This window comes from Heterocephalus glaber, unplaced genomic scaffold (assembly GCF_053883595.1).
Source record: "Heterocephalus glaber isolate CG9 unplaced genomic scaffold, H.glaber_assembly_v1.0 deba00000594, whole genome shotgun sequence".
Lineage (NCBI taxonomy): Eukaryota > Metazoa > Chordata > Mammalia > Rodentia > Bathyergidae > Heterocephalus > Heterocephalus glaber.
Genome location: NW_028258151.1, coordinates 15,734,008 through 15,761,406, shown reverse-complemented (window position 1 = coordinate 15,761,406; position 27,399 = coordinate 15,734,008). Strand labels below are relative to the sequence as shown.

Sequence of the window (27,399 nt, the reverse complement as noted above, 5' to 3'; positions counted from 1 at the left end):
ACATGCCACAGGATAGGCAAGCTCTCCAGACCTCCCAAAAGAATATAAAATGAAGAACCAAGATGCTGTCAGCTCCTATCATATTTCAGAAACGATTGATCTGTTTGGGCAATGAAGATTGCAATTGTTGGTTGGTAGGTTGTATAACATTATATCTTAATCCATTTTTTGTTGCTATAACAAAATACCCGATTTCCAAGGAAGGTTTATTTTGGCTCAGGGTTTTGGAGGCTGGGAGCATGGCACCACCATCTGCTTGGGTTCTGCTTGACTTCTGGTAAGGGCCTCATGATGGGAGGGCAGGTGGCACAGGCTGTAGAGGAACAGACAAAACATAAAGATGGCCTTGCTTTATCACAACATACTTGTGAGAACTAATCCTGTCCCCAAGAGCAAGAACACACACCCATGACAAAGGCATTAATTCCTCAACAATTTAGTCACCTCTGAAAGGGCCCACCACCTCAACACTGTTACCTTGAGGACCAAATTTCAACATGGGTTTGGAAGGGACAGGCCACATTTAAACCATAACATACTCCCTGGGCTCAAAGGGGGATGTTTGTATAGCACCCCACTTTTTCCTGCTGGAACTCTGGAAAAGGCAGTAATTAGAGTTATGTAAAACCATAATTTGGTTTCTGACACCAAACAACAGTAGAATATTGGCTAGACTTAAACTCTATCCTCTGGCTTCCAGGCCTAGAAAGTTTCTACTACTTTAACCCCCACTTTTTCCTCTAGCACTACCCTCTGACCATACCTCTGCCAGTAACATCCTTTACCCTACCCTGACCCTTGATAGGCCTCTCCTACCCTCCCTGGCCCTTAGGCAGGTAAGTACTGTACATTGCCCTACTTCAGCAGAGAGCACAACTCTAGATTTAGAAATATCTGCATTCAGGGGTTGGGGATTTAGCTCAGTGGTGTCCCGCCTGCCTTGAAAGCACAAAGTCTTGAGTTCAATTCCCGGTATATATGAAAAAAGAAACATCTGTATTCAGGAACTAACAGAATCATCAGAAAGTAGGGGAGGGGTTCTCTGCCTGACTGACCCGGGGGCCAGGGCAGACCCTGAGGTGAGCAGGGGCTATGGGACTCCTTGGCACAAATATCTCCGGCATCAGCCACAACCCAGGAGACAGGGCCACCCTCTGGGCCCCAGTGTCCTACTGCAAGTCTTTCACCAACACACACTTGGAGCTGTTCTCTCCGTGCTTCACCTGCACAGTTCTAGAGCTTTGGCAGTGGTGAAATGCAGCTCCTGCCTTAAGGAGCTTTCCCTAAGGGCTAGAGCAGATACAGAACCAGCCACTGGGTGGCAAGAACTCAATGGAAATGTTTTGCCTGGTGATTAACCATCAGTGCTCTGGAGTTCAAATACTGGGCCTTTCACCTATATATTTGAACTTGCCCTTTGAGCCTGACTTTCCTCCTCTGTGAAATAAAGTTTCCTACATGAGGCTTTGGGAGCAGTATTTGAGATAAGATACCTAGCATAGTCCCTGACATACAGGAGAGATTACCTGGTGCCACCTGCCACATCTGCATTGGCAACACCAATATGTGTGTTGAGGTGCAGAGGCTGCAGATGGAAGCTCTCATATCATTGTAGGTCCCTTTGGCTGTGTGTTTGATAAGCTTAACTAGAGACACCTGTCTCCAAAATATATCAAGATGTTTGAGTTGGATAAACCTAATGAAATGTGAAACTGTGGATCCAAGGACTGGATCTATGACGTATTCCAAAACTTTAACAGCAATGCCTAGGTGGTTTTTCCATCAGCTATAACACCTTTCAATGTGCTTGGGATAACCAAGCAGTTCATGGAGGACTCCATTTGGATTCTTGTCAAGAAGGAAGAGTTGACCCTGGAGAGTCCCACCAATTCTACATCATTTGGAATGAGAGGTGTAGAAGCCGGACATTGTGTAAGTTGGAAGCAACCCTGACTATCCCCCATACAATCCTCTTCATTGACACTGGAAGAAGCGTTGACTGGCTCTCTGAGAAGATGCAAGCCCAAGATCTCACTGTCTCTGCCACGCCTAGGGCCAAAATGAAAGAGTTGTGCCTGAGAGAGCTCTGTTCTGGCTGAAGCAGAGTCCTGATTACCACTGGCCAGAGGCACCAATGCACAGATTTCTTTAGCCATCAACCATGACTGTCTCACCAACAGGGAATACTGTATCCATAGAATCAGCCATGGCAGACATTTTGGCCATAAGGATATTGCAGGCAGGAGGGCTCTTGGAGATTCTGAGACCTTCTACAACACCTCCATTGGGCCGGGGATTTAGCTCAGTGGTTTCACCGCCTGCTGCGCAAGTGCAAGGACCCAAGTTTGATCCCTGGTACCAAAAAATAAAAGTTCCATACAACACCTCCACTGAGGAGATGCCTTTTGTGTTGCTGACCTCATCTGACAAGTACTGTCCTGCTACCTAGTCTGGCCAGGGTTCAATAATGGACCTTGAGGAGCAGCAGGAAAGAAAAGGGAAGAGAACCAAGGGATGGACATCTTGTCATTTTTCTTCCCTTTGAAAATTCTTTGAGTAAATGTCACATTTTAAGGCCAAAAAAAGGAACTGTGAACATTTTGGACATCTTTTATTTTGGCATAGGCTCTTGCCTAAAATGCTATCTCTTCTCTCCAAAAGCACTAATCCATTTCCCTCATCTAGTTACCTCCTAGTCCCAAAGGTGCCCCTGCCCCAAGAATTTTCAGTTCCTCTGAAAATAATCCAAAAGGCTATCATATCACTCAACTTCATTGGCCTGACCAAATCTGAAGGGAAATTATATGGAATTTAAAAGGGAGGCTGCGGACATAGCTCAGTCATAAAGCACTTGCCTGACATGTGCAAAGCCCTGGGCGCAATCTGGGCACTGCCACAGAGAGACAGAGAGAGAGACAGAGACAGAGAGACACAGACAGACAAACAGAGAGAGGAAAGGAAGGAAGAAAGGGAGAAAGAGGAAGAGAGGAAAGAGAAGGAAGGAAGGAAGGAAGGAAGGAAAAAGTGGGAGGGAGGGAAAGAGAGAGAGAGAAAAGAAGGATAGGGAGAAGAGGTGGAGGAGGAGTAGGGAGGAGGACGTTCCAATTATTCTACAGTGGACTCTGGGGTAAGTGGAGTGACCAGAGATGAGCAGCAAGCAAGGCTGCTCACAGAGCTGAGTGACTCCTGTCCCAGGCCCACTGTGGCCATTACTGGGAGGCACTGCACAGTGGTACCCGGGTGGAGGTCTCTGATGCAGACAATGAACTGTGGTAGTCAGGAGAATGGCCTTGAAGAGAACCTACAGATGCTGTTGGAAACAGGCACAGGTTAAGAAGAACCATGACACTAGCTACCATTTATTGAGCATTTTATTGTGTGTGGTGGATGGTCTTTGTATGTAATGTGTTCGTTTTTGTTCTCAGTATTGAGGATTGAACCCAGGGCCTTTCCACTAAGCTGTGTCTTCAGCCCTTTTTATTTTTAATAGGAGACAGGATCTTGCTAAGTTGCTGACTTTCCTAATCTGGGCATGAACTTGCAATCCTCCTGTCTCAGCCTCCTAGTGCTGTGATTATAGGCATGTGCCACCATGCCCATTACACTTCATGTATTTCAACATATTTAAATCTTACAACCTATGAGTTAGGTATATTCTTACCTCCTTTTCAGAAAAGGAAAATGAGGTACAGAAAGGTGAAAGTGCCCTAGCTCACCCAGCAGGGAAAAGCTAAGCTAGGACAGAAACCAGAGTGCTCAGCCATCCAAAGCTGGTTTCCACCATGGGAATACAGTCCCTGCAGCCTCCTTATTAAAGAGTGGCTTACAAAGGCCTCCTGAGAGTGCCCTTGAGTGGGAGGGATGGGCAGGGAGCCCAGGGCTTGGGGAGCCTAGGGTAGGGCAGAGCACAGAGAGAGAAGCTGGTGATCTGCCAACACAACTGGGCCACTTCCCAGAATAGAGATGGAGAGGGACTGCAGGCCTGGGAGGGGGGTGCTGAGGAAAGGTGCTACCCTCAGCCCTCTCCAGATGGGGAGAGAAAGGGATGAGGGAGAGGGCACAGCAGACTTCACAGCAACTTCAAAGACTCTGAATTAACTCCTCTGGCCCAGCAGGGCTACAGAAATCTGAGGATCCTGGCCACCATCTCTCTCCTTCCCAAGGTTTCTGCCGACACCTTCAGGGGCAAAGGACAGGGCAGGCTCCCTCCGCCCCCACCCTCTACTCCTATCCCAATCGCATGGGATTTCACAGCACCCAGGCAACAGAGGGTGAAGGAGTCAGATGCTAATAACCCATTGCAAATGGGAAGACTGTGGCCCAGAGACAGATGTGGCTTCTAGAGGGACCCAGAGCCACAGCATAGCCCTGAGAGTGAGGACATTCCTGTAGCTGAGTCCGCAAGGAGTGAGTAGGAAAAACGAACTCATACTCAGTTTCTCCTACTATGTGCTCACAACACAGATCACCCTAAAAGATCACCTCAAACTTTTGTTTAAGTTACTTTCCTTAAAAGTTATGACTTCTCTCCACCTTCAAGCCAGCGATCAATTTTGCAGCACCCGTCAGCTGGGCTTTCTCTCTTTCAATTCTGGAGATGTGGTCAGACCCGCCAGTTGAGAGCTCGGTCCTACAAGTCTGCCCCCTTCAGATACCAGAGGCAAGCTTGGGCCTCTGGAACTTCTGGCAACTGGCTAAAAATTTGGGCTCCCATAACTCTGTTGTTAAGCTCAATTAATTTACTAAAGCAGCTCACGGAACCTGGGAAAACACATTTACTGATTTCTTATAAAGAACATTGTAGGGCCAGGGATTTAGCTCAGTGGTTCCACCGCCAGCTGTGCAAGCGCAAGGACCCGAGTTCAATCCCCAGTACCAAAAAAAACAAAACAAAACAAAAAAAAGAACATTGTAAAGGATACAGATAAACAGCCAGATAAAGAGCTGGGTTTAGCCACCTCCTGACACTTGGATGAGTTAATCACCTTCCTAGGAGCCCCCACATGTTCAGCTGTCCAGAGCTCCCAAACCCTGTCCTTTTGGGGATTTATGGAGACTCCATTGCATGGGCATGATGAAGCATGGGCAAGTGTGTAGACATGTAACTGGACAAAAAGGGTCTGATGTGATACTAACAGACCAGGTGGGAACCCAGCAAGGCCTCTCTGTTCAGATTCTTCCTGCTCTCTCTGGGCAGCATTCTTTCCTCCAGGGTATAGGGCGGGATTCCTTCTGAAATGGGGGTCTTAATCGCTTCTCAGCCTTTTGGCTAAGAGCAAGTGAAATGGAGGTCTTCAGGTCTACTGTGGCCAGCTCTAAGACAGAAAATGGTTGGGGGGGTGCTGGAGAAGTGGCTCCAGCTTGCTTAGGATATGCTAGTTCCTGGGGTGTATTGGACAAAAGAAACAAAAAGAAAGAAAAGTGGGTGGATCAGTCAGCTTTCCATTGCTGCGACAAAATTCCAGACAAACACCACCTAGAGAGAAAAGGTCTATTTTGGCTCAGACTTTCAGAGGTTTTAGTCCTTAGTTGGCTGGCTCCAAGGTAGAAACACCATGGCAGAAGGGCATAGTGAAGGAAAACTGCTCCACCTATGATAGCTGGGAAGCAGAGAGACAGCAAGAGAACCAGAAAGAAGAAAGGGCTAGGGACAGAATATACCCTTCAAAGTCACCCCCCCATGACCTGCTTATTCCAGCCAAGCCCACCTCCTAAGAGTCCATGAAGCTATGAATTCATCAGTGGATTAATCCATTAATGAGGTTAGTCCCCCCATGTTCTAGTCACCTTCTAAAAGTGCCACCTCTGAACCCATGAGACTTCCGGAGGAACATTTTAGATCCAAACCATAACAGTGAGAGAAGATCAGCTTTTCTATGACCTGTTATGGAGAAGAGAAATTCTACTTTCTATGGCTGCTTGGGGATGGAAGACGTTATAAGCCAGGAAATATGGATGAAAATAAAAATATATGTATCATAATAAGAACCAAACGTGTTCACAATAAAAATTTCATCTTCTACCCCCAGCTTCCTCTCCAGTGCCCTCAGTTTCAGTGACCAATGCTCCATCCAAGCAGATGCTTAAGCTTTAAACCTGGGTGTCTCCTGGAGACCCCCTGTTTCCCCCCACTGCCACCTATCTGTAGATTCTGATTCCTGAATCACTCTGGCATCAGCTACCTTCTTTCTTGACAACACCTGTCTTGGTCTAATAGAACTTCCCTTCTGGCTATGTCAACAGCCCCTAACTGGCCTACGTGCCTCTAGGATCCTCACAATAAATACAATTTCCACTCTGTGCTCAGAGTGAGCCTCTTAAAGTAATCTGATCTTCTCCCATCCCAGTCTGAAATCTCCATGCCTAGCAACATCCTCCTTACCAGGCCTGCAAGGGCCACCTAGCCTGACCCTTCCACAAGGATCTTTCATTGGTATTTCCCACTACCCTCCACCCATCATACTATATTATATACCACTGGATTACACACCATTCCCTGAATACAGTGGGATGCCGGGTGCAGTTTCTACTGGCTCTTGAAAGCTACATTTTGCAAGCCTGTTGAACACAACCATTGTTTAAAATTAAATTATATAAACTTTTTTTTTTGTACCAGGGATCGAACTCTGGTCCTTGCGCTTGTGCAGCAGGCGGCGAAACCACAGAGCTAAATCCCTGGCCCTAAACTTTCAATAAAATAAATTATATTAAGAACAAAGACCAGGCATGGTGATGCATCCCTGTAATCCTAGCACTTGGGAGGCTGAGACAGGTGGATTCCCAGGAGCTTGGGGCCAGTCTGGGCTACACAGTGAGTTCAAGGCCAGCTTGAATTACAAAGTGAGACCCTGTTTCAAAAAACAAAACAACAAGTAAAGAAAAAAAAAACAAAGAGGGCCACAGTCACAGCCAGTCAAACATAGGAGATTTGCAGCAGGCTGAGAAGTGGGCATCTGTAATTCCAGTACTTTGGGATGGTGAGGCAGGAAACCACAAATTAGAGCCCAGCCTGGGCAATTTAGTGATTTAGCAAGACCCTGTCTGAAAATAAAAAATAAAAAGGGCTTGGGGTGTGGCTCACTGCAAAGGCACTGGGTTCGATTCCCAGTACCAAACAAAAGCAAAGCAGGCAGATGCCTGAGGACATTGTAAAGGAAGAACTAGAGGCTGCAGCAAACCAGAGTAGCTCAGGTTGAAGTTGAACAGTCCCACCTGCAGAGGGAGAAAGAGTTCAAGCCCGAGGGAGCTGCTTCCCGGGAGTCCCAGGGCAGTCACAGCAATGAAGTGGAGGCGGCCAGGGCTGTTGAAGTGCCCCATCCTTCAGACTACTTCCAGCATAAGAGGGATGGAGTCTTGGATAACACCTGGGCCTTTGTCTGCGACAGCTTGCCAGAAATCTAAGAAACGTACTGCATCATGGATAGGAGAAAAAACAAACACTTTTTGTGGCTGGCATTGTAGATGCCCTTATGGAATAGGACTAGCTTTAGCAAAGTTCAAGTTCTATTCCTAGGAGAGGCACTAAGTTGTTTCTGTATGTTATATAATATGTCCCTTCACTTTTTGGAGAGTCGCAAATCTAGATTTCCACAGACTTTGTATTCATCTGAAAGGTTTTTGTTGTTGCTGTTTTGTTTTCTGTGGTGGGGATCAAACCCAGGGTCTCATGAATGCTAGCAAAGTATTCTACCACCAACCTACATCCCCAGTCCCACATTTCTTCTTTTTACTTCATACTTTTGGGGAATTTAATGAGTATATGTTGTCTGCTTTCTTATGCCTTTTAGCTGAAGCAAGCTATTAATGTTAATTTTTTTCTTTGTTAGTTTTAATAGGAAAAAAATTCTAAGTCTTTGAAAAAAGAAAAAAATTGAATAAGTTTTCCTTATGCTAGGAGACTTTTGTGGATTACCAGATGTGTGAAGTAGGTAACCCAGAGCCACTGAATGAGGAGGAAGCAAGGGGTGCAGTTGAAAATCACAATGATGAAGAAGTGTTGGTGAGAGTTGGTGGAAATACACAGCCATGTAAAATTTTGAACAATAAAGATGTAGAAGCTGTTGGACTTCTTGGAGGACAGAAGAGCAAAGCGGATTATGATCACTACAACAAAGCATCTAATCCTGATAAAGCTACAGTTACAGCATTTGCTGAAAGTAGATGTTCTGAGACTAACAGTGCTAATGAGATCCATGAAGCAGAAAGGAACAAGGCATTAGTGATCAAACAAGCATTTACATGAGTGATGTGAGAAAAAAAGTTTCCTGTGTAGTGCAAAGTTTAAGGAGTATGAGGGGAAGTGGTTGCTTTTTGATGATTTTAAAGTAAAAGTTACTGAAGAGAAGAATTCTCCTTCCCCTTCTACATCTCCTACATCTACTCCTTACTTGTTATTTTACATGAAATTATACAGTAGATATATTTTCCTTGTGTATATATTAAATAGACCTGGCCAACGCTGGTAAAGTTGATTACAGCAAAGAGTCTTTGAGCTTATCTTTTAAAGCTATTGGATATTACTGGTCCCTCTACGTTCTTATATAATAGCGAGATGTGAAGCCAGGTGTGATGGCGCTCACCTGTAATCCCAGCACTTGGGAGGCTGAGCAGGAGGATCGCTGGAGTTCCAGGCCAGGCTGGGCAACACAGGGAGTTCAAGGTCAGCCTGAACTACCTAGTGAGATGCTGTCTTTTCTTTTCTTTTTTTTGGTACCAGGGATTGAACTTGGGTCCTTGCACTTGTGAGGCAGGCGGTGGAACCAGTGAGCTAAATCCCCAGCCCCCTAGATGCTATCTCAAAAAAAAAAAAAGTGAGATGTGAAATACTGAAAAACCATGTTAATTTTTAGAATTCATTTTCCTTCATAGAGACAAGTGATATGTTAGCTCCTAGGAACAAATGTGTACAGGTTCTTAATTGAATTAAGCAAAATGGAAGCATTTAAACTTTTTGAACTTATAACAATCTTTTGTGTTTGCTTTTTTGAGAGCTTGTTTGGAGGTTCTAGCAGGGGAGCGCAGCTACCCATATACCCTTGATGAGGAAATGGTCCTCCTCTATGGGGGGTGGTGGTCCACACATGGAGCGGTGAGGGAGGAAGGGGACACCCGCCTAGCCAGCCAGATCAGCCGAATCAACCCTGGCGATCAATAGGGTGACAGATGTCGCAGCCAGATTGCCCTCACATCCTGTGTTTACTTTTTAAAATAAAGTGCTTATATTTGTATTCTCTATATTTTGGAGAAATTATTTACATGATGTTTATAGGTCTGTGCTTTTTCACCTAAGAAACAGAACCTCATTCAGCACATTTAGTTAGTTTGTTTGCTTGTTTTTCAGTACCAGGGACCGAACTCAGGACCTTGCACTTGCAAGGCAGGCACGGTGCCACTGAGCTAAATCCCCAGCCCAGTACATTTTGGTTTTTTTTATTTTGGTACCAGGGATCAAACTTGGGTCTTTGTGCTTGTGAGGCAGGCGGTCAAACCGCTGAGCTAAATCCCCGGCCCTACATTTAGTTTTATAACAGTCATGAAGCCTGATCTCTGATGGGCTATATCAGAGGCACAAAATCTAGAATATGTGTATTCACATCAGGGTGTGCATTTTGTGCCTTGAATCACTTTGGAAGGTGTCCCAGAAACCCCTAGATGGTCCTCTCTATCTTCACAAGAATTTTAGATATATTTGTAAAGATGATTCTGTATCCTAGGAATTCTTTTTGGGCATGGACTTATTTGTACTCATATTCTGCAACATCTGTATATAATTCATCAAACTTAAGAGATATGACCTTAAATTTAACAGTTTTTTTAAAACTGGGAGGTCAACAAAATTTAAATAGCCTAAAATTTTTTCCTTATGCTTTCTGGAAGGTCAAAGGCAATTTCTATGAAAAAATAGTATATAGTTAATTGTAACTTACATGAAGCAGTAACCAGCCATAAAGTAGTCAATTCTGCCTATGGGTTAAAACAATTAATATTAGTATACTTGTTTGGATTGCTTTTAGTTTATCTTAATCAAAATTACTAGATGATAGAATTCAAGAACTTCTTATGTATTATTATTTGTCAAACTGATAATCATTTAAAAGTAAAGACTTTGAGGGCTGGGCATGGTGGTGCATCCCTGTAATCCCAGCACTTGGGAGTCTGAGAGAGAGGACTGCTATGAGGTTGAGACCAGTCTGGGCTATATAGTGAGCTCAAGGTAGCTGGAACTACATAGTGAGACCCTGCCTCAACAAAACAAAATAAAACAAAACAAAAAAATAAAGACTTTGAGCCAGGCATGGTGGTGCATGCCTGTAATCCCAGTTATGAGGAGGCTGAGGCAGAGGATTATGAGTTTGAGACTCATCTGGGCAACACAATGAGACCCCCCATTTCAGAAAACAAAACAAAACAAAACAAAGCAACAACAACAACAACAAAAACAAAAGAAAACTTTGTCATGCAAAAAAAAAAAAATGAACAAAGAAAAAAATTTTTTTAATGAACAAAGCTAATAAATATACAAAACCCAAAACTTCCCTATTAGATTACTATACTATTTTTATGCCCACAAGGCTTTCTGTGCGTGTGGTAGAAATCCCATACATAATAACATGCCTGTTACTACACATTTGTCTTGACACAGCATTCACTGATGTTGTGCTGGTACCCTGAAATCAGCCATAGCAGAAGTATTTACATTACACATCAACAAGCATCTACAAATCAAAGGTTGATCTATTGTTTTTGTGGATTCAGCAAGCTGCAAGCCAAATACAGCCTGCCATCTGTTTTGTAAATAAAGTTTTATTGGAACACAGCCATGCTCATCCATTAGCTTACTGTCTGTTTGTGCACTACAATGGCAGAATTGACTAGTCATAACGATGCAGATTAGATGGCCCCCATTTACTCCTTCACGGAAGAAATTTGTCAACCTCCTGGCCTGGACTTAAAAATACACTAGAGAAAATATTAGTTGTGTGGATTAAATTTAAAATTATGTCTGTGTAGCCATTACTTTGTAAATAGCACAGAAAATGAGGCAGTATTCTTTAGTATTTTAAACTATTATCTGACTCAATAAAGTCATTCACATCAACAAAGGAGTGAAATTCTAATGTATGTTTTCTTTGTTTCATTACCAAAACCAAAAACATAACCAAGATTCATGTCACAATGATCTGTAGGGACATGGTGTTAAACATTTGCCAGCAGATCACTATCTGAAGGTACCAGGCCCATTTGCATTTCCATTCTTTGCACATAATCTTCTCTCTGCCCCAAATCCCTATGCAAAACCCAACTTAACTGTTTCTCTTCCAATTCTATGGGTAACAAACCACCCTAAAGTGTCATGCCTTTTGGAATTCTTATTGCTCATTAGATTATAGATCACCTGGGTGGTCCTGTTGGCCTGTGTTGGGCTAGAACGATCTTGGTTGTGTCCACTCATGCTGCACAATCAGTTGGTAGGGTTGCTGGGTACTGGTTTCTGGCTAGTCCAGGATGGCTCTGCTGAGATGATTTAGTTATGTTCCATGTCTGTCTCTCTTATCTTCAGTAAATGGGCCTGGGCTTAACTCATTGCCCAAACGTGAGCCCAAGAGAACCAGGGAAAATGAGCAAGCTCTCCTGAGGCTTAGACTTAGAATTGCCATTCCATCACTTCTGCCACATCTAATTGGCCATAGCAAGTCACAAAGCCACCCAGATTCAAGGAGTGGGGAAATAGGTGCTGTAAAATTACACTGGAAGACAGGCATGGTAGTGCATACCTGTAATCCCAGCACTTGGGAGGCTGAACCAGGAGGATCACTGAGAGTTTAAGGCCTCCCTGGGCTACATAGTGAGTTCAAGGCCAGTCTGAACTACATAGTGAGACCTTGTCTGAAAAAAAAAAAAATTTACATTGCAAAGGGCATGATGGATAGAAGAGCAGAATAACTGGACTACTTTTAGAATCAATCTACCATACTGTCTTCCTCTTCTTTCCTCAAGCAGAGGATCTGCTCCAGATTCTTTATTTATATAGCACTGCAAAAAACCAACACAAAACCCCTTGCCATAAGCACTTTGCTATCATAAGGAATCTACCAAGGGCATTGCTTAATCTATTTTTATGCACAAAGGAACAAGAGACATGGATATAGCTGTAAGGTCTTCTAACAAAGAAAAATGGAAATTTAAGTTATTATCAGCCAGGATTTAATTGGAGAAACAAAATTGCTTGGGGTTATTATATATAGTGTTTTTGTCAGCATTCCATTTTCTGGGACAAAATACTTGACACGACTTAAAGGAAGAGAGGTTCATTTGGCTCTCAGTTTCAGTCCATGGTTGACTGGCTACAAGGTAGAAACATCATGATGAATGAGATGGTGGAGCAAAGCAGCTTACTTTATGGCCAGGAAGAAGAGTACAAGGGAAGAATACTAGAAAGGAACCAGATATAGCTCCCAAATTCATGCCTCCATAACTCACCCAGTCACACTCAGAAGTGTGCTTTACTAATTCACCCCTAGGTGTCTCTCAACCCAATCAAGTTGACTATCAAGATTAACCATCACATATGGTAAAATATATATTATACACATAGTATATAATTGTGAGAAATGATTAATTCAAACTTCTCTCTTTTTATTTGGTACTGGAGATTAAAGACAACAGGAAAGCAGTTGGGATGATTGTGAGGTGGGGGAAACAAGATCAAAAGGGAATCCATAGGAATGTGCTGAGCCCCCATCAGTCTCTCCATGTAGCTGAACCCCCAACTATGATGATGTGAAAACCTCCAGGATGAGCTGGTACTTCAGCAAGGAGATAACATACCCTTGGACCAGGAGTCACAGAAGTTGAGGGAGTACCTGGCATGGGCTGGAGGAACTGCCAACCCAACTGCTGCCCCATACCAACCAGGGAAACAAGAAACTAGAGTCACTGCATGTGAGTGGCACCTGCTTCTTCTGTCTCTGCACCAATCTTTCTAGTGGAAAAAAGAGATGTCTCTTATTTTAATCTTATTTTCCAAACCTTGCACTAAATGTCACTTTGGGCCACACTGGCTTAGAGCTATGCAAGGAAGAGAATTCTGAGAAATATAGCTCCAACTTAGCTAACATGACACTGTATAAATTCACTGTGGTTTCAAATGTTAATTTAAATATTATTACCGATAGAGACCAATTAGCACCAAAGCTGATTCCAGATTAAGCTCCACATCCCAAGGATGATAAACTTGTGCTGTAAAAACTTTTTTAGTTCTAAAATTTATTATGAGAATAATATCCAGTAGCTGGCAGAATCTCCCATTGGTTCCCTGACACTGTAATGTGGGCTATTGTGACTTTAAAAAACCAAGATAGAAATCTTGATGGAATCATCCTCCCACCTTTCATAAGTTATACAGCAAAAGCAATACTACAACCTGGAAAATTACAGGAATTGATGTGACCACCAAGGACTTGAGAGAGGCAAGGTTAGCAGTTCCAACCATACCACTTTATAATTCACTCATTTGAAGGTAAAAGAAAGGAAACAGGCTGGGAATTTAGCTCAGTGGTTCCTGCACCTGCCTCATAACCACAAGGTCCCAAGTTCGATCCCTGGTACCTCCCCCCCCCAAAAAAGAAAGAAAGGAAACAAGATTGTGGTGATGCTAATCATAGGTGAAATTCTGGATTTAAAAAAACTTATTTAAAAAAAGCAATATTACAAAAAGCAATATTTAAACCCTAGAAACTTGTAGGCAGCTATGAACTGGAAAATCCTTTCTTTTACACTCCCATGAGTATGGAAAATTACACTCAGATTGCATTTACGTAGCAGGGGTAACAGTATACCTTTATGGAACATAGCACTAATAAGTGTAAACCTTTAGTGTCTTGGCCCTGTGTTATGCCAGTCTCCATAAACTGCAAGGTCCAGATCTTGGACCTTGTAAGCAAGACAAAAGAAAGAAACTTAGATACCTTAGTCTTATGCATGCCAGAGAATTAAAGATGAACCCCATGGAAGTTTGAGGGCCTGCCACATTAGGAAAGCTTCCACAGGTGCAGGAGTCTGGAGAAAATGGCATATCTTTTTTTTTTTTTTCTGTACTGGAGGTTGAACTCGGGACCTTGCACTTACCAGGCAGGTAGGGTGCCACTGAGCTAAATCCCCAGCCCCTTGGAATATCATTTCTAAAGTGAAAGACAAGTTGGTGTCCCTTCCACCATACACCATGAAGAAATGTAGGTGTAAACAATATAGAATGTACCTTTTGGATTTTGGAACCAACAGTTATTACATTTGGGCATCCTGCTTTGACTCATCTACTGGGTAATCTGTAAACCATACAGTGTTGGGTCTAGAACCAAAAATGCTCCGCAAAATCCAAATTGTGAGGTAAGTTGTTCTGCCTCTTGGACTTTATGATACAGTAGAAGATCCAGGTGCCTAACTTAGGTATCAGCCAAAGAACCATGTAGCATCTTTGACAAGCTTCAACAGAAGCATTGCATCGAGACTCTGAGATTTGGGGGTAAACCTCCCTCTGCCAATGACAATTATACATTCAAAAAAGTAGGCTTTCCTGAGTAGCTCAATTCACCAAGGTCCCCAGGAAGTAACTAGATGGACCTTCAAACATTCCTATGGATTCAAGAAGCTGTTTAGCAGTCTGGATTTGAAAACTGGGTCCAATGAAGCACTGAAAAACAGATGCTTGGCTTCATATACTCACCCCAGCACTGGAAAGTAGCTGGGTAGACCTTTCTAAGTAGATCAACCCTTGGAGGCTTTACAAAGTCACCTAAGTAGCCATTGGACACTGACGGGCACCACACCCTACTTCCAAGCATGCTGTACTGCATGGTTGGCCTTCTCTCACCTGACCCATGGAAATGGATGGGTGCCCCATACCTATAGACAGGTGCACCATACCCAGAGCTACCAGCAAACTTGCCCTGACTAAGGTAGCTGCACCTTAGCTGGCAGTAGAGCCTATGCCACTGAGATACCCATAGACATTGCCAACGTTGATTACAGATAAAGAAGCTACACAGACACTACACTAAAGTTCCCAAAAACTAAAGAAATACAGTATATCAAATCAATTCTGAAAGCCACCTTATGAAATTGGTATATTCAATTGACCGACCAACTACATAAATACCTATGCAGAGACATGAGAACCATGAAAACCAAGGTAACATGATGTCTTCAAAGAAACACAACAACTGTCTAGTAATAGACCCCAACAAAATTTAAATTGCTTGACAATTGCTTGACAAAGAATTCAAAAGAATGAATTTAAAGGAAAAAATAATATACAGGAGAATATGGACAATTCAATAAAATTAGACAATTCATGATGAATGGGAAATTCAGCAAAGAGATAAAGATTATAAAAAAGGACTAATCAGAAGTCTTGGAGTGTTATGGTTTGGATAAAAAAGGTCCCTTAGACAGCTCATGTGGGGCATTTGGAAGGTGATTAGATCATGGGACATATAACTGAATGTGCTATCAAGAGGTGGAGCCTCACTGGAAGAAGTAGATCACTGGGAGTATATTTATGTCCCCTGCCTCTTCCTCTCTCTAGGGCTTTTCTTCTGTGCTCTGCATCCTGGATACCCTAAAGTAAGAAGCTTTTCTTCACCATGCCCTTCTGTCATGATTTTTTAGGTTTTGGCTCCAGTCAACCATGAGGGCCGGGGATTTAGCTCAGTGGTTCCACCGCCTGCCTCAACCATGAACTGAAACCTCTGAAACCATAAGCCAAAATAAACCTTTTCTCCTTAGATTGTATATGTCAGGTATTTTGTGCCAGCAATAGAAAAGTGACTAATACACAGAGTTAAAGAACTCAATAAATGAAATTTTAACATATAGTTGAGAAGCTGAGTATGGTGACATATGCCTTTATTTCCTTCTGCTTGGGAGACCAAGGCAGAATTGCAAGTTCAAAGTGAACCTGGACATTTTCTGAAAAAAAACAACAACTTTAAAAGGACCTGGAGATGTAGCTCCACGCTAGAGTACTTGGCTTTCATGAGTTCAATCCCCAGTACAAAAAAAAAAAAAAAATTTGAGAGCCTCATGGTAGAATTGATCAAATAAAAGAAAATACTGGAGTTTGAAGGCTGATCTGAAATAACCAAGTCAAATTTAAAAAATAAAAAGAATGAAGAAATCCTTCAAGACATATGGGACATCATTAAGTGAGCAAGTATTCATATTATGCTTGTTCCAGAAGTAGAAGAGAAAGAAAAAGTTATAGAAAACCTATTTAGTTGGGCCTGGGATTTAGCTCAGTAGTTCTGCCTCCTGCCTTGCAAGCACAAGGTCCCGAGTTCAATTCCTGGTACAAAAAAAAAAAAAAAAGAATTGGAAAGCCTATTTAATTAATTTTGGGAAACTTTCCAAATCTTAAGAAAGTAGAAGACATCCAGGTCCAACAAGCTCAGAGGCCCCTAATAGACTTGGCCAAAAATGATCTTCCCTGAGGCAAACTATCAAAAGTACAAAGTAAAGAGAAAATGATTAAAACAGCAAAAGAAAAGCATCAAGTCACTTGTAAGGGAATCTCAATTAGACTATCAGCAAACTGCTCACCAAAATCTGATAAACCAGTAAAAATAGGATGATATATTCAAAATCCTGAAAGAAAAAAGTGACAACCATGAATAATATACCCAGCAAAGCTATCCTTCAGAAATGAAGGAGAAATAAAGACTTTCCATGACAATCAAAAACTGAGGGGGCCAGGAATTTAGCTCAGTGGTTCTGCCACCTGCTTCGCAAGTACAAGGTCCCAAGTTCAATACCCAGTACCAAAAAAAGAAAGAAAGAAAAAAACAAAACTGAGGGAATTCATCACCACCAGACTGGCCCTACAAGAAATGCTTATGGGAGTCCTATACCAAACAAAAGGATGATAACTACCAGCAGGAAATCATACACAGGCACAAAACTCAACAGTAGAGTACATACCTAAAGAGAATCACATCCTATCAAACAACAAAAAACCACCAAACCACAAAGATGAACAAAAAGAGATGAAGAAAAGATAAAAAAATATACAAACAACCAAAAACTTAGCTTAATGACATGAATGCATCTTTACTTTCCAACAGAAAACTTGAATGTAAATGAATTAAATTCCCCTATTAAAATATATAAACTGGGCATGGAGATACATGTGTATAGTTCCAGTGACTCAGGAGGCTGAGGTGGGACATTTGCTTGAGCCCAGGAGTTTGAGACCAGCCTAGGCAACATAACAAATGTACACACACACATACATTGACAGAATGGATGAAAAATAATTAATGGTATGCTGCCTACAAGAAATTCACTTCACCAGTAAAAACACATAAACTGAAAGTGAAGGGTGAATGGATGGAAAAAGATATACCATGAAAGCAGAAATCAAAAGCAATCAGGACTCACTATACTTATATGAGATAAAATAGACTTTAATTAAAAAACTATGAAAAAGACAAAGTTACTGATTAATAATAAAGGGATCAATTCAACAAGAGGAAATACTTGTAAATATACATGCGCCCAATGCTGGAGCAACCTGTTATATAAAGAGAACATTATAAGACCTAAGAGGAGAGACAGGCTCTAATACAGTAATAGGGACTTCAACATCTCATCTTCATCAATGGACAGATCATCCAGACCAAAAAAAAAAAATCTACAAAGCAACATTGACATTAAACTATATCACAGAACAAATGGACTTAACAGACATTTACAAAACATTTCATCCTTCAGAATACATATTCTTCTCATCAGTGCATGGAACATTCTCCAGAATAGGTCATGTTAGGCCTAAAATCTCAGCACATACCCCCACCCCCGCCCCCACACCCTTCCCGTACTGGGGATTGAACTCAGGACCTTGCACTTGTGAGGCACGTGTGGTGTCACTGAGCTAAATCCCTGGCCCTCAGCACATTTTCCAAAAATCAAAATCATAGCATAGGGCTGGGGGTTTAGCTCAGTGGTTTCGCTGCCTGCTGTGCAAGCACAAGGACCCCAGTTCGATCCCCGGTACCCCCCCCAAAAAAATCATAGCATATATCTTCTCTGACCACAATGAAATTAAATGAGAAATAAACAAGAAGAGCTTTAGAAATTGTACAAATTCACGGAAATTTAAAACACGCTCTTGAACAACCAATGGGTCAATGAAGAAATCAAAAGGGAAATTTAAAAATTTCTTGAAACAGAGACAAATGGAAGTACAACATGTCAAAACCTATGAGATGGAACAAAAGCAGTACTAAGAAAAAAGTCTGTATTTGTAAGGTCAGACCAAGGCACGATTGAGACCACCAAGGCAGGAAAAGTCTAAGCAACATGCAATGAGTTTATTGACATGGGGGCCCAGAAGGCTGTTGGCACTGAGAAGAGGGTGCTTGTGGTTATATGGGGCATTTGAGGGGGTACTACTCAAGAGGGGGAAAATGTTAAGAGTCCCCTGGGTGATGGGCCTGGGGTGGCTGATAAACAGGGTGGTGGTGAGAGCAGCAGGGTGGCTGCTGGCTTCCTGTTATCTCTGCTCCTGTGGATGTGGGTAGTGGGTCTGCTTGGGCAGGGGTCCAACTTGGGGGACCTGTCATCCCTGCCTATTGTGTTATAAAGAAGAAGAAGAAAAATAGGGTAGGGGCCGTAGTTTCTCATGGCTTCTTCCAGCATGACTGGGGACAGTGTGGACATCCTGTAGGGAGAGAGAGGAGAGGAGTGGGGGGAGGGGTTCAGTCCTGGAGTGAGGCAGCACAAGTGTCAGGAGTGTGATGAACTTCTGGACCTTCTCAGGGGTCAGCTGGAAGCTTTCATGGGACAGCAGTGTAGTGAGCAGTCAGGTGGAGTTGTCTGGACATCATGGATCAGAACTGTTCCTGGATAAAATCTGTCAAAAACTTCATTATGCAGGCTCTAATCAGTAATAGTAGAAAGATTTTGACTAAGGGCCCTAACATAGCCAGGACATCTAGCCTGCTTGGAAAAGACTTTCCTAACCATCAATAGGACCACCTTTTGCCTGTTTTCTGTACCTGATGGCTTGATCCTGGGCGGCTGCTGAAGCTAAGCTGGCAGCAAGTATGAGGGCCACGGGCATGTGGGCAAGTAGGAAAAAGAAATGGCAGTACATGAGCGAGTGGAGTGGTGTCTAGGCAGGAGGTGCACAGAGGATGAGAAAAAGGAGAAAGGCAAGTAAGTGTATTTTGTCTGAGGGGGAGTGACTAAGGGGCCAGTAGAGGATGATTCCTCTAGCCAGGAGTAGAGCACCTCCAGTGAGTTGATCTAGGGATGGGGATGCCAGTGAGTTGAGTCTGAATCTGGGGAGTCATTTTGGGAGTGGGAAAGGGAGATATTCTGCCCAGGGCAGAAGAGATTCCAGCAAATATGCCTGAGGGGAGTGGTGGTCTTTGGCTAAGGACTATGGTGCAGGTTCAGCAGGGAATGAGCTAACTGCAAGGTTTTGTAAAGGTAATTGGGAACAGCAAGGGGGAGTGGCTTGGGTGCTATACTGGGGTTTGAAGAGAAAAAGAGAGAGAAAGGGAAGGCTCAGTGGGTTAAAGGGCATAGGGAGGAGGAAGGGAGGTGTTTACTTGCATGAATGTGAGAAATGGTCCCATCTCTGAGGTAAAAGACAATTGGGTCAGAACTTTAAACAGAGGCTTTACTATCAATTTTCCGACAAAAGGAGGGCAAGAAGGAAGGAAAACAATTTGCTCTGTTCTGGGGAGAAGTTACACAGAAATGTTTTATCTAGTTAAGATAGGATTTGCAGGTGGAAATATGAAAGTGAGACCATATAAGATTGTGTTTGAGATCATGTAAAATTAAAGCAGACTGAATGAAGTAAATAAAACGACAAGACGCAGAAAAGCAAGGCATTTATATATCTTCTGGAATTTGGGTCAGTCTGATGGAAATAGGGGAGAATGAAGAGTGGGAGAATGACTTGTTGTCCAAGGGGTTTGAGGGGGCCCCTTGGGTTAGTTTATAAAGAGGTTTTGTGAGCACTGCAAAACCTGGAATCCAGAGAGGGAAATAGCCAATGATTCCCAAGAAGGAAAGGAGCTGTTATGCCATGGCTGGGTTGGGATCTGAGTAATTAAATGTATGTAGTCAGGGGGAAGAACTAGGGGGATGTGGAGGGGTAGGTGATGTTGAGTAACAGAGGGGATTTAGATGTCTCAAATTCCCGGGTTGAGGGAGGGAAAAGATATGGGGCAGAAGAAAGGCGTAGCAGTAGGTGTGACAAGGGTGGTGGTAGGATGGGGAGCAGAGCCTGGAATATTGAGGCTGGCAGAGGGTTTTGTTAAAATATCTCATCTGGGGAGAGGGATTAGACAGGTGGGAATGACTAGAAACAAATGAGTAAACATTTGGTTTTTTAATTGGCATCAGACAGAGGGGTTTTGAGAGGCCTGGAGACAGTGCCATCAATTCCCACAACAGTAATTAAGGCTAAAGTTAGCTGTCCTGAGAATGAAGAGAGGGTGAAATGGATTGCCCCATATTGATCAGAAATGAGATACTCTTACCTTCCACTGAAAGATTTACCTGGAGTTTGGCAGCTGTGATGGTCCAAGGGACATCTGAGACCTCCAAGGCATGTCAATCATCTGAGGTCCAACCAATCAGGATGTCGAGGACACCTGAGCCTAGGCAGGTGGCCCTGGGAGAGGACCCCTGAGGTGAGCCCAGCCATCCCAGCACAGTCTGCCCCCCAGTAAGGGCTTCCGAATGTGGGGCATGGCTTGAGAGAGAGTCCTCAGTTGGGACAGTCTTTGGCCCAGTGGCCAATCTGCTGACACTTAAAGCAGGGTCCTGGACCCCTTTTCTGGATCCCTGGAGGTTTATTTAGCCCCTGATTGGCTTTCAGCTGTTTTGGTGGGTTTCTTACAGTGCACGCAAGCAGTTGTAAGTCAGAAATATACTGCTGGTGGACAGCCATATTACGATTATTGAAATGCTTGATTGATCAAGTTCTGATGGGAACTTGAGGGCTAGATTTAATTTTTAATTTTTTTGGAACTTTCTTTGAATATCTGAGGCAGGTTGGGTAATACAATGCATCTTTAAAATAAGTTGTCCTTCTGGACTCTCAGGGCTTAGAGCAGTAAACTTTCTGAGAGTGGAGGCTAAGGTGAGATACAAACTGGGCCGGATTTTTATCTCATGGGGGCTTGGCCTGGGGACAGCTCTAACTCTGTCCTCTAAATTGGGCTCAAGGTGCCTGTTTTTCTCATAGAATTGAGCTAGGGACCAAACCTGTCTGTTCTTGCTCCTTGGGGGAGAATGTAGAAGTAAGGTTAAGTCATAAGATTGAGTGAGATATTGAAATTTTTGAACATATTCAGTGGGGTCTGTAAAGAAGGAACCCAAGCACTGATTAATCTGAGAGAGATCAGACAGAGAAAAAAGGAGCATGAACTTGGACTGTTTTTTTTTTTTAATCCCCACCACCTTCTGAATCAGAAACTGAGGAGCAGGGTTTAGGGAAGAAATGTCAAGCTGCAGTTCAGACCTTGTGTGAGAGGTTGTTGGAATGGTCTTGTTAAGATGAGGAGGAGGGTTGGAAGTGTCAGATAAGTGGAGAGAGTAGGGACCAGAGCAGAGGAACTTATAGTAGGAGGTCCTGAAGGAAGCTAAGCAGCTTCAGGATTGCAGCTGGAGGGGCATGTGGGCTGGGGCTGGAATGGAGGTGAAAAGACCAGAGCAGGTATGGGAGAGGGTGGGGAGAATTGGTAGGGAGGCAGGGACAATGGGAGGCTTTTGAGGTTGGGGTGGGTTAGGAACAGGCTGAGGTTGTGGAGGACAGGAGACGCAAACCTAGGGAGTAAGGATCAGTGGTCAGAGAGGAGTGGTAGTGGGGAGGTGGAGGGGAGGGAGCTGACAGAGGAGTTGAGATGAAAAGTTCAGTGGGGTCAAAAGAGGCACAGAGAGAGGGGAGTCTGCAAATAACAAGGGATGACTGGATATATGGAACCTCTGACCATTTTTCTAGCTGGCACCAATAGTTGTCTAGTTCTCAGAGAACTGAAAAGTTGAAAGTGTCATTTTTGGGCCAATGTGACTCATTATTTAATTTATATTGTGGGCAGGTCGAATTATAAAACTAAATAAGATGTTTTGGCATCAGGTTGGGGTGAGATGGAGAAGTTTGAGGTTTTTAGGAACAAAGCCATGGGAAAAGGGGGATAGAGGAAGGGAGGTTGCCCATAGTGGTCTGACACCGGAAACCTGGGCTTTTGGGAAAAGAAAAGAACATCTTCAATCAGTTTCCTGAAGGAGAGAGTGAAGACCACGTCAGGCATCCCTAAGATTGGGCGAGAGTGTGACCAGTACTGGGTTTCAAGCATACCTTGAACCTGAGCCAGGTCAGCATCTGGGTGAGAAGGAGTGACATGAGAAGGATGAGCAGGCGGAACTTGCCTAGGGTGAGAGGGAGCAAGATCCCAGGGGGACCTCACTCACCTAGGGCAAGGGGGAGTGAACTCCCAGGTGGACCTCATCTAGGGTGAGGGGTGGTAAGATCCCAGGCAGACCTCGTCTAGGTCTAGGTTGAGGGGGAGTGAGATTCCAGACAGACCTCACACGCCTAGGGCAAGGGGGGTGAGATCCCAGGTGGACCTCACTCACCTAGGATGAGGGGGAGCAAGGTCCCAGGCAGACCTTGTCTGGGGAGAGGGAGTGAGGTCCCAGGTGTACCTCGTGAGGGGGGGTAAGATCCAGGTGGACCTCATCTGGGTGGAAGAGGGGTGAGAGGGAGAGTGAAAGAATCAGTTACCCAACCTGAAGTGAGGACCTGGACTAGCAGCAAGCTGTGGCAGGAAGAGGCCAGAGGTTGGATGTCAAGGGTGGCCTCAAGGGTTCGGGGGAGGGAGCTCAGATACTCCTGGGAGAGGAGCTCGGACCTCCCTGTATGGGCCACCAAATGTAAGGCCAGACTGAGGGACGATTGAGACCACTGAGGCAGGCAAAGTCTAAGCAACATGCAATGAGTTTATTGCCATCTGGTGCAGATGGGCCAAGGGCGAGAAGGCCAATGGCACTGAGAGGAGGGTGCTGGTGGTTATATGGGGGATTTTAGGGAGAGGGGCACTGGTCAGGAGGGTGGAAAACTTTAGAGTCCTGTGGGTGATAGGCCTGGGCTGGCTGATAAACATGGTGCTGGTGAGAGCAGCAGGGCAGCTGCTGGCCTCTTGTTATCTCTGCTCTTGTGGATGTGGGTAGTGGGTCTGCTTGGGCAGGGGTCCAACTCGGGGGACCTGTCAATATCCATTAGTGCCTACCTTTTTTTTTTTGGTACCAAGGATTGAACTCTGGACCTTCCGCTTGCAAGGCAGGTGCTGGAACCACTGAGCTAAATTCCCGGCTCGTTTTGTTTTGTTTTTGGAGACAGAGTCTCACTATATAGCCCAGGCCCAGGCTTGCCTGAAACTCAAGATTCTCCTGTCTCAGCTTCCCAAGTGTTGAGATTATGGATATGCACCATCATGCCTGGCTCTTTACCAAACTTCTGAAGAAGAACTAATGCCAATTATTCTCAAATTATATCAAAATATCAAAGGGCAGGGCCGGGGATTTAACTCAGTGGTTTTGCCGCCTGCTGCGCAAGCGCAAGGACCTGAGTTTGATCCCCGATACCAAACAAACAAAATATCAAAAGGCAAAGAACCCTTCCAAATTCATTATAAGAAGCTAGCATTACCCTGATACCAAAGCCAGACAAGAACACAACAAAAAATGAAAACTATAGACCTTGATGAACATAGACACAAACATTCTCAACAAAATACTAGCAAGTCTGGGCCAGGGATTTAGCTCAGTGGTTCCGGCACCTGCCTTGCAAGTTCAAGGTTCTGAGTTCAACCCCCAGTATCTACCCCCCAAAATACTAGCAAGACTAACCCAGCAGCACATAAAAAAAGATTTACACTATACTCAAGTGGGATTTATTTTAGGGATGCAAGGATGGTTCAACATACACGTATCAGTCAATGTAATACATTACATCAACAGAAAGATAAAAAGCACATGGTCATTTCAATAGATGCAGAAGAAGCATTTAATAAAATTCAACATTCTGGCTGGGTTTGGGGGCAAATATCTACTAGGCACAAGAATCATGAATTTGAGACCAGTTTGGTCAACTTAGCAAAAGTTCATCTCAAAATAAAAATATAAAGGGCTGGGGATGTAGCTCAGTGGTAGAGCACCTCCAAGTTCAATTCCTAAAAAAACTAGGCATAGAGGAACATACCTTAACACAATAAGACTATGCTGTATTTGACAAGCTCACAGCCTACATCATATTGAATGGGGAAAATGTGAAATTGTTTCCTCTAAGGTCAGAAACAAGATAAAGGATGCACACTTTCACCACTTTTATTCAATATAATATTGGCAGGCTTAGCCAGAACAATTAGATAAGAGAAAGAAATAGCCTTCACATAGGAAAGGAGATAAAATTATCCCTATTTGAAGGTGACATGATTTTATGTATAGGAAGTTCTAAAGACTCCACCAAAAGACTGTTAAAATGGTTCAACAAATTCAGTAAGGTTTCAGGATACAAACATTTTTAAAAACCAGTAGCCTTTTTATACACCAATAATGATACTGCTGAGAAAGAAATCAAAAAATCAATCCCATCAAAATAGCTGATAAATAAATAAATCACATAAGAATAAATTTAACCAAGGAAGTGAATGAGCTCTACTATTAAAACTATAGAACCCTGATGAAAGAAGTTGAAGAGGACACAAAAAACAAAATACATTCCATGTTCATTTATAGGAAGAATATTGGTAAAATGTCCATACATCCTAAACCGATTGACAGAATGTTGCAGAAATCTCGGAAAGAAATACACAGAGACACAGAATTCAGATAAAATAATAAAATTTCTTCTCATGAGCGGACGGGATGCCAGAAACCAGTCTAGTCTGTATCCGCACCCCCTTTGTCCAGCATTTCCCTTTTTATATCCTTTTTAGCCATTATCTCATCCCTAGTGGTCTTTGATATGTAAATACAATTCCAGTTCCTATTTACAAGTCACAGACACAAGATAGGCCATGTACATTGTAAATTCAACCCTGGCATGGTAACTTTGTTAGGTTAATGAAGTTACTGGTTAGAGTCATAATCCTCACCTTAAACAAGGAGTTACAGGAAAAGCAAATCTTAAAAGAACACATTACTTATTTTGCTTCTACAACTACCTTAATATTCAATCTATTAAGTTATCTAAAACTTTTCCGTATCATTCCTCCCTCTGTTTACTTCAGGATAATTCTTCTATCCATTACAAGTTCTACCCAGTTTATCTACATTTCTTAACACTAGCATTTGGTAGTCTTGAGCTGCAGGATTGCGCTGCTGTATAAATTTTGAAATCCATTGGATGACACAAGGACCAACGTTAATATTAATATTATAACAAGAAGGGGACTCAGAAGAGGTCCTATCCAAGTTTTTTTCATTCTGCCCAAGTAAAATTAATCTCATAGGATGGCTCTCCTATATGAAATTTCTCATCAAGAACCTTGATCTGATCTTTTAGTTTGTCTAGTGATTTTTGTACTACACCAGATTTATTAGCATATTAACAACTTTTCTCCAAGGAGTAAGCAAGTCCCTCCTTTCTGGGCTGTGAGCAAATCGAGAGCACGTCTATTCTATTGGCCAGTGAATCTAGTTGGGTTTCTAAAGCCTGAAGTGTGTCTCGAATTTCCTCAAGATCTTTTAAACTTCTTGTCCTAATGAAGTACTTTCTCCTTGTAGCCAAATAAGATCCCATGGGACTGGCATATACATAGATATAGGATTACATTGACCTTGTTTACAACTGTTACAATTACCAGTGGCTTGTCCAACAAGGGAGCTGTTGATCCAAACTTGTGTTTTCTCTTTGCAGTATAATTTTTCATTACAATAGGCCCCCACAGCCAGAAGTTATCCCAGGTCCCCCATAATGTTTTTATCAAAGAATATTGTAAACAGATAGCCTTCTGGTTCCCATTTTACCATTTTAAAAGTCACATATTGTTCATCAAACTTTTCATAACTAGGCCTAAACACCCGTAATTTGAAAACAAAGAAACTTAAGGCAGTGGTGATCTGGCACAGCACAATAATCCATGTCATCCTTGTTGGTGCTCCCATTCTTCAGCCGTGCGTTGCCTCACCAGCCTCCGGAGTGGTGAGAGCAGGGCTTTGAGTGTGTTGTCTTTCTCGGCCTTCAGCATCAGCTTTAATTGTTACCTTGTGCAACGAAGTCTTTGCCTTTCTGATGTCCTGAACAATATATTACTGTGACTTTGCTAGGTTCCCACACTGTCTCTAGCAACTGTATAATTTCCTGTTTATTTTTTTGTTTTGTTTTGTTTGGTAATGGGGATTGAACTTGGAACCTTGTGCTTGCAAGGCAGGCACCGGAACCACTGAGCTAAATCCCTGGCCCTTTTCCTGTTTATTTTTAATTAGCTTCCCTTCTGCCATGAGAAGACCTCACTCTTGGTAAATCATGCCAATGATGTATAATGTAGCAAATGCATAGCACAAGTCCATATATATATATATACCTTTTTTACCCTTCGCCCATCGGAGTGCCTGTATGAGTGCCCAGAGCTTAGCACATTGCATGGACGGTCCTGCCTAGGACCACCTCATCCTTCATGGTTACCGCATATCCAGCATGATGAACCCCATCTTCACGAAGCTGCTCCCATCTGTGAATAGAACGAGGTCAGCATTAGACAAGGTTGTCATTTGCAAGTCAGGGCAGCTGGAAAAGAGCTCATCAGTGACACTCAAGCAGTCTTGATTGGGAGGGCCTGTCTTCGTGGGCAAGAAGGTAGCAGGATTTAAAGTTTTTATAGAAATAAACCACAAGTGGGGATTCTCACAGAGAAGGGCTTGATACTGAGTAACCCAGTTATTTGAGAGCCAATGATGCTCCCTTGTGTTTAGAAGTTCTAGGACTGGGTGTGGAACCTGCACAGTCAGTTCCTGACCTAAAGTCAGCTTGTCTGTTTTTTTGAATCAACAGAACTGAAGTTGCTAAGGCCCAGAAACAATGAGGCCATCTTTTTGATACTGAATCTAAATTCTTAGACAAATATGCCACCGGTTGATTCCATGGGCCTACATCTTGGGTCAACATTCCAAGGGCCACCTGGGTTTTTTTCAGTCACATATAGAGTAAAAGGCCACTTTACATCTGGTATGCACAGGGCTGGGGTGGCTGCCTAAGTCAATTTTATTTTATTTTTTTTTAAGCTTCCTCCTGTTTTACAGTCCAATGCAGATGATTTTCCTCTTGTCCCTTTAGGGCTTCATAAAGGAGTTTAGAGGTTTCTGTAAAACCCGGAATCCAAA

The 27,399-nt window shown here is 43.1% G+C and overlaps 1 long non-coding RNA gene and 1 pseudogene across 1 annotated transcript; one reads left to right on the top strand and one right to left on the bottom strand.

Moving 5' to 3' along the window:
• Nucleotides 1-192: 192 nt before the first annotated feature.
• On the bottom strand, nt 193-27,399 carry LOC147829515 (uncharacterized). Its single transcript, XR_015448932.1, has 3 exons — nt 26,604-27,399; nt 9,927-9,963; nt 193-313 (listed from the first exon to the last, which is right to left on the bottom strand). It is a non-coding gene; the product is annotated as an uncharacterized LOC147829515 (long non-coding RNA).
• On the top strand, nt 498-2,571 carry LOC106009967 (eukaryotic initiation factor 4A-I pseudogene; annotated as a pseudogene).